This window comes from Oryzias melastigma, linkage group LG18 (genome assembly GCF_002922805.2).
Source record: "Oryzias melastigma strain HK-1 linkage group LG18, ASM292280v2, whole genome shotgun sequence".
NCBI lineage: Eukaryota > Metazoa > Chordata > Actinopteri > Beloniformes > Adrianichthyidae > Oryzias > Oryzias melastigma.
The window spans coordinates 3,803,501-3,810,378 of record NC_050529.1 but is presented as its reverse complement, the minus strand read 5'-3'; positions in this window follow the sequence as shown (position 1 = coordinate 3,810,378).

Sequence of the window (6,878 nt, the reverse complement as noted above, 5' to 3'; positions counted from 1 at the left end):
GAAAATTAATGAAAATAATGTTTCCTATTGGCTTCATCTTTACACCTTCTATGTTTTAAAGATAGTCCATCATTTCAATTTTGGCTCATGTGTTATTCCTGCCCAAAATCTAACAAGTCCAGGCTGTTGTGTACCAGAGGATCTATTAACATATGTGTTTATTAAAGGAAATAAAAAGGGGAAAATTCTAGTATCACTAGTATCTCTTACGAGAAAATAAGATTGATGTCGCCTCCCCTTCTCCTCTGCAAGGGGAATTATGAGGGTACTTCTGTCACACCAAACAAACAAATTGTTGCCTGAAAAAACTCTCACAGACTTTTGTGGGGGAGTTGGCAGGCAAACATGATTTGCATGTTAAAAATTTCCACTTGAAAAATAAGTTAAAAAAAGTGTTCTCAAGAAATGAGTAGGTGTAGGTGCAAACCTGTGCAGGAATGTGGGGAAGTGGGTGGCGCACTGAGATACAGCAGGTGGGAGGCCAGATGAGTGTAGAAACTAACAGGGTTCCTCAGCTTCTAACAACAAGAGGAATGTTTTAACTTTTGTTTTGAGTTCAGACATTCCTAATCTGTTATAGAGGGTCATTAATACACAATGCTGTTTGAATCCCCACAGATTAGCCCTTGTGCTTTCCAAGGCATGTTTACATTAAAAGTGGGGTGTAGCATGCTACGATGCCTTCTGACGTGTTTTCACTTCTCAAAGGATGAGAAAATAAAGAAAAACTGCAAGTCCACTGTAATCAGGAATACATTCCAAGACTCAGACCTACCAAGGCCATAAAATAAATCTATGAAGATTTTATCGAGACATTTGAGAATCTGGCCTCTCTTCGGATGCTAAGAGGCCTTGAGCCCAAAAGGTCTGTTACCTCCCAAGCCCTATTTCTTGATAAGGAAACCGCTGGACAACTCCTATGAAGGATTTACGGAAACAGAGATTTATCCTAAATAGACATCTGTTCTTTTATTTGTGGTGTTGAATGTGAATGACATGAAAATGACTGAACTTTATTCACAGATTTCAACAGGAAGCAGACAAAACTTCCACTATAATCTCTGTTGTTCATAAATATGTGATTTGCATCTGAATATGAGTTTAGACAACATTTAATCGTGTATTGATAAACTGCATGTTAAGAGTTAATGATATGGAATGCAATTCATGCTTTGATTTAATCATTTTTATTTTACAATTAAGAAACATCAGAATTACATGTAGTTGATCTTTTTCTATGAGAAATCTCTTCATAGTTGATTGTTTATTCATTAAGAGTTTAAATGTTGATTTTTAAACTTTGTTTAAGCCAAACTCATTCTGATTTAAACTTTATGCAAACTTGTTTTATCACAAAAGTATTTCATGATTGTTTGATTTTCACATCACTTCACTTTCACCATGAAATACACTGATGATCCCACACATCTTTGAATGCTCAGAACATTTAAGAGAAATAACTTTTGTTCTTTTCTTAAATAGTTCAAACAGTTTTGATAGAAACATGAAACTGTTAGATCCAATGGAGACGTGTGCCTGCAGCCATTGGCTGAAAGCAAGGCCTCCTCTGAGGTCAAAAGGTCGATGCACACTCAGTTCAGATCAGTGCAGTTGGAGCTGGGGGGAGCAGAGAACAGCTCTAGGAAGAAGAAGACAACTTCTTCCAATCTTTTTTTGGTCTTGTTTTTATATTTCAACTTACCCCACGTTGGGGTAAGTTGCCATTTCACTTTATCTTTTTGGTAACTGTCGTGCATTTTTCCTCTAACTTTTGAAGCTCATCACCACCTGTGCTTCTTATTTTTGAAACTGATTGAACGATTCGCTTTGAGACTAAACTTCAGCGAACTTTAAATCCAGCACGCTTTTTCGACGACCATCCATTGTTTTGGCTGTGCAAACCCAGATGTAGGAGCCATAATGAGGTGACACAGGTGTAGCTTAGTGGCGTCAGCCTGGTTGTGGGCGTGTCACTGTCGGCGCACACGTCACAGAGTTGTGAAAGGTGCTCACTTGTCACCTGGGGATCATGCATGGATGAGGATGTGGGGTGAACCCCTGGCGGTGGTCATATAATTTGTTGACCGCGTTAACTTGGCCATAAAAAGTCTGTCACAGCTGGATTGTTCGTTTTGTTTTTCATTTGGACTGTATGGACTGGAAACCTGCAGATAAAGACAATAAACATATTGCAGAAGACAGACGCTTTGGAGTTGTTTTGTTTGGAACGCGCCTCGGACAAAGCAAGCCGGAGTTTAGCCCACAGCGGCCCTCAACTAGGATTATGCCGCAACAAAATCATCAACAAATTGTGACTCTCGGAGACATCGAACTGTTGGATTAATAACCTGGATTGCTTGGATTACAAAAGCGCTTCTGAGGATTTATCTACGGAACATTGAGGACACTACTGGATTGCAGCGGCGGACTACGTTCACTCGTAAACAAGTTGGTACGGCGTTCATGTTCATTCATAAAATCGTTGGACATGAGGTATGGAAGCACACACAACATGCGTATGCGCCTGAAGATGGACATTTAGCGAAAGCTCATTCTTCAAGTTTAAACAATGGAGCCAGACAATTCTTCCTGTGGTGCTAATGTCAAAGATGGAAAAAGACAGCCTAAACTTACTGTTAAAGCCTTGGAAAATAAGATTGAAAAGCTTCAAAAAGAGCGTCAAAGAAAAATAAATGAAATTAAATCTGTAATAAGAAATATCAGAGAATTAATGCAAACTCAAGAAAATGTCAAGATTGTTCAGTCGCATTCTGTTAATTTAAAGACATTAATTGAAGATGTAACTCTACTTCATGAATCTGTCACCCCTTTGCTACAATTAGAAGAACAAGAACTGCAAAATAACTGGTTTTTAAGTATCCATGGATTTAATACTGCCTTCTTAGCTGAAGTGGAAGGATGGCTGTCAAATATATATGAACAGATATGTGACTCTAAAGTTCTACCTACAGAAGAATCCTCTCACGTACAGCAGTTCATTTCATGCATTGAATCGTCAGCAGTCAGTAAAGCAGATGAGCCATATGTTCCTTCTGATTTAAAGGGCAGTGATGGTGTGACTCTAGATGATGTGAAGCCAGGTGACAGCATTTCCAATATTGGCAGCAGAAGATCAAAGAAAAGCCACTCCAGTAGATCATCTCTGTCCTCAACATCTTCAGCTCGTATTAAAGCTGAAGCCGACATTGCTGCACTAATGGCACGAAAGAAAATGTTAAAACAAAAACACACATTAGAAGAGCAAGAAGAACAGCTTATCTTAGCTAATCAACAGTCTTTGCTTTTACTCCCAAAAAGAGATATTCCAGTCTTTGATGGTGATCCTCTTCGTTACAAGTCTTTCATTAGCGCCTTTGAGGACAGTATTGAAGCTAAAACACAAAGTGCAAAGGATTGTTTGTATTTTTTGGAACAGTATACTAGAGGTCAACCTCGAGAGTTAGTAAGAAGTTGTGTCCATATGCGCAGTGAATATGGATATGTTAAAGCCAAATCATTACTTCAAGAACATTTTGGTTGCTCAATCAAGATCATTTCTGCATATATGGATAAAGTGTTCTCGTGGCCTGCTATAAAATCTGAAGATGTGGAAGCTTTGCAAGCATATGGCTTACTGCTTAGAGAATGCTGCAATGTCATGGAGGACACTGAATTCATGCACGAGTTAGACGTTCCAGGCAACATGCAAGCTATTATCAGAAAATTGCCGTATAAGTTGAAAGACAAGTGGAGGAATGTTGTTTGTGACATACGTGAAAGGTTTGACAGAAGAGTCAATCTTCTTGACATTGTACAATTTATTGAAAAACAGGTGAAGATTGAGAGTGACCCAGTGTTTGGTGTTATTCAAGAATCATCTTTTACACCAAAAAAGGATGCTAGAGCTTCCAAGTTACAGTCATGCTCAAATGTAAAGAGAAGTAGCTTTGCTACCACAGTTGGGACTATAAAGAAGAGGGTCGACCCTGGAATACAAGGAGAAAGATATGTAGCTGCTGTTGTCGAAAGTTGTCTTTTTTGTGGATCTGGACATTATTTGGATATGTGCCCTTTACTGGAAAGGAGAACACATGTGGAAAAAATGACCTTTATGAAGGAGAAGGGTCTGTGCTTTGGCTGTCTGTGTGTTGGACATATGAGTAAAGACTGCAGAAGAAGACTTCAGTGTAAAGTGTGTGGTTCAAAACACCCTACAATGTTGCATATCTTTTCCAATGAAAGGAAAGTTAGTCCAACTGAAAAAATTGAGGATACACGCACAAAGGCCTCGTTTCCTGTCCAATCTAGTGGTTTGACTGGGGCCGGTGAGCATGATTGTACTTTGTCAATTGTACCAGTTCGAGTTAAATCCAAATTGAATCAAAAAATAATAATAACATATGCCTTCTTAGACCCTGGTAGTTCTGCCTCATTTTGCACTGAGGAACTCATGAGGAAACTGAGACTCACTGGGAGAAGAACCAACATCCTTTTGAGAACAATGGGCCAAGAGAAGATGGTTGGGAGTAACATAGTTTCAGATTTGGAGATAGCTGGATTGGATGAAGATGTATTCTGTGCTTTACCCGACTTATATACACAGAGCTGCATGCCTGTACATCGCGGTAATATTCCCCATCAAGATGATCTGCAGAAATGGCCACATTTGGCTTACTTAAGAATCACAGAAATCAATTCTGGAATTGATTTGCTTATTGGTGCTAACGTTCCTAAAGCATTAGAACCCTGGCATGTCATACGAAGTGAAGATGGAGGTCCTTATGCAATTAAAACAATCCTTGGATGGACGGTGAATGGACCTTTACGAGTTGGTGGAGAAACAAGAAATACACAGTCAAGCGTCACTGTTAACAGAATTTCTGTGTCTAAGCTTGATGATCTGGGGCAACAGCAGATGAAATTGGATTTCCCTGAATGTGCACATGAAGAGCAACTTGGATGGTCAAGAAAAGATCATCGCTTCATGGAGCTGGTCTCAGAATCAATCGAGTTGAAAGACAACCACTAAGTCATTGGTTTACCTCTAAAGCAGATGGACTTAAAAATGCCGAATAATAGGACACTAGCAGAACAGCGCATCCTGATGTTACAAAGGAAATTTAATAAAGACCAACAGTATCATTCGGAGTATGCAGGTTACATGAAAGACATCATCTCTAAGGGCTACGCTGAGAAAGTTCCCGTTGAAGAGCTCAATCGCTGTGATGGCAGGGTTTGGTATATACCACATCATGGTGTTTACCCCCCTTAAAAGGGAAAGCTGAGAGTGGTGTTTGACTGTGGTGTGACATACAGAGGGGTTTGTCTAAATGCCCAGCTCTTACAAGGTCCAAATCTTACCAATTCATTGGTTGGTGTCATCACCAGATTCAGAAAAGAGCCTGTGGTCCTTATGGCAGACATTGAAGCCATGTTCCACCAGGTTAGGGTGCCCCATTCTGATTCCGATCTATTAAGATTTCTCTGGTGGATAAACGGAGATTATACAAAGACTCTGGTGGAGTACAGAATGGTCGTACATCTATTTGGTGCTACATCTTCTCCAAACTGTTCCAGCTTTGCTCTGAAAAAATGTGCAGAAGAGGATCAGCATCTGTTTCACTCAAGCGTGACTGAAGCTATCCTTTATAATAATTTTTATGTGGATGACTGTTTGGTTTCAGTGAGTCATGAAGAGGAAGCTGTTTTGCTATATCATGGATTACGTGCTCTGTGCAAAAAGGGAGGTTTTAATCTTGTGAAGTGGATCAGTAACCATCGCAATGTCCTTGCTGCTATACCACACCATGAAAGGTCCACAGAGGCAAAAAACATAGACTTGGACTGGGATGACTTGCCAGTGGGGCGTGCATTGGGTGTGCAGTGGTGCGTTGAGTCAGATTCATTCACATTCAACATCATGCTTAAAGACAAACCTTTAACAAAAAGAGGAGTTTTATCAATAATAAGCTCCATCTATGATCCACTGGGTTTTCTTGCACCTGTTGTGTTGACTGCAAAGCAACTCCTTCAGATCCTAAACAGAAGACGAATTGGTTGGGATGATCCTTTACCACAAGATATCGTGAAAGGTTGGATTAAATGGTTGGGTGGACTTCCTCAACTCCAAGAATTTGCAGTTTCACGGTGCCTTAAACCTCTGGATTTTGGTGATGCTGTGAGTGCTCAGCTCCACCACTTCAGTGATGCAAGGGAAGAAGGTTTTCGAGCAGTGACCTATTTGCTACAGCATAACTGCAAAGGACAAGTACACTGTGCATTCATAATGGGAAAAGCACGTGTTACTCCACTCAAACCAGTTACCATACCACGCATGGAACTGACAGCAGCACTGGTCGCAAGTCGAATGGATAAATTAAGGAAAATTGAATTGAAGATTGTAACGAGTTGCATGAAATACACTCTTTACCTAAATCAGGGTTTAACTAATTTCCCTTTTCAATCAACACAAACTATTCAAACAAATAAACACATATTCTTTAAATTCCCCCCCCCAAAACAAAATGAAAAAAATGTCCTCTTATTCTTTTCAGTCTCTTTAGGCTTTTTAGTATCTCTTCCAGTGTTCATGTAAAATTCCAGTGTCCAAAAAGTATAGATCCACCAGGAACAGAAGTCCAAAAAAATGGAATGGTCTCACCAAAATGGATGTGGTTGTGGTTTCCTCCCTTAGTCCAGCTTTTTGTGGGTAGGTTATCCTTTTTTATTCTTTCTGGGGTCCCTCGTAGCCTTCCCCAGCCTTTTGTCTTATTCCTCCCTCTGACCGGCTGCCGACGCCCCAAACTTTTCTCTTTTTATTTCCTTGCTGGTGACTCCGCCCACTTCCTCCAGAATTCACACAATACAACACAAAAATT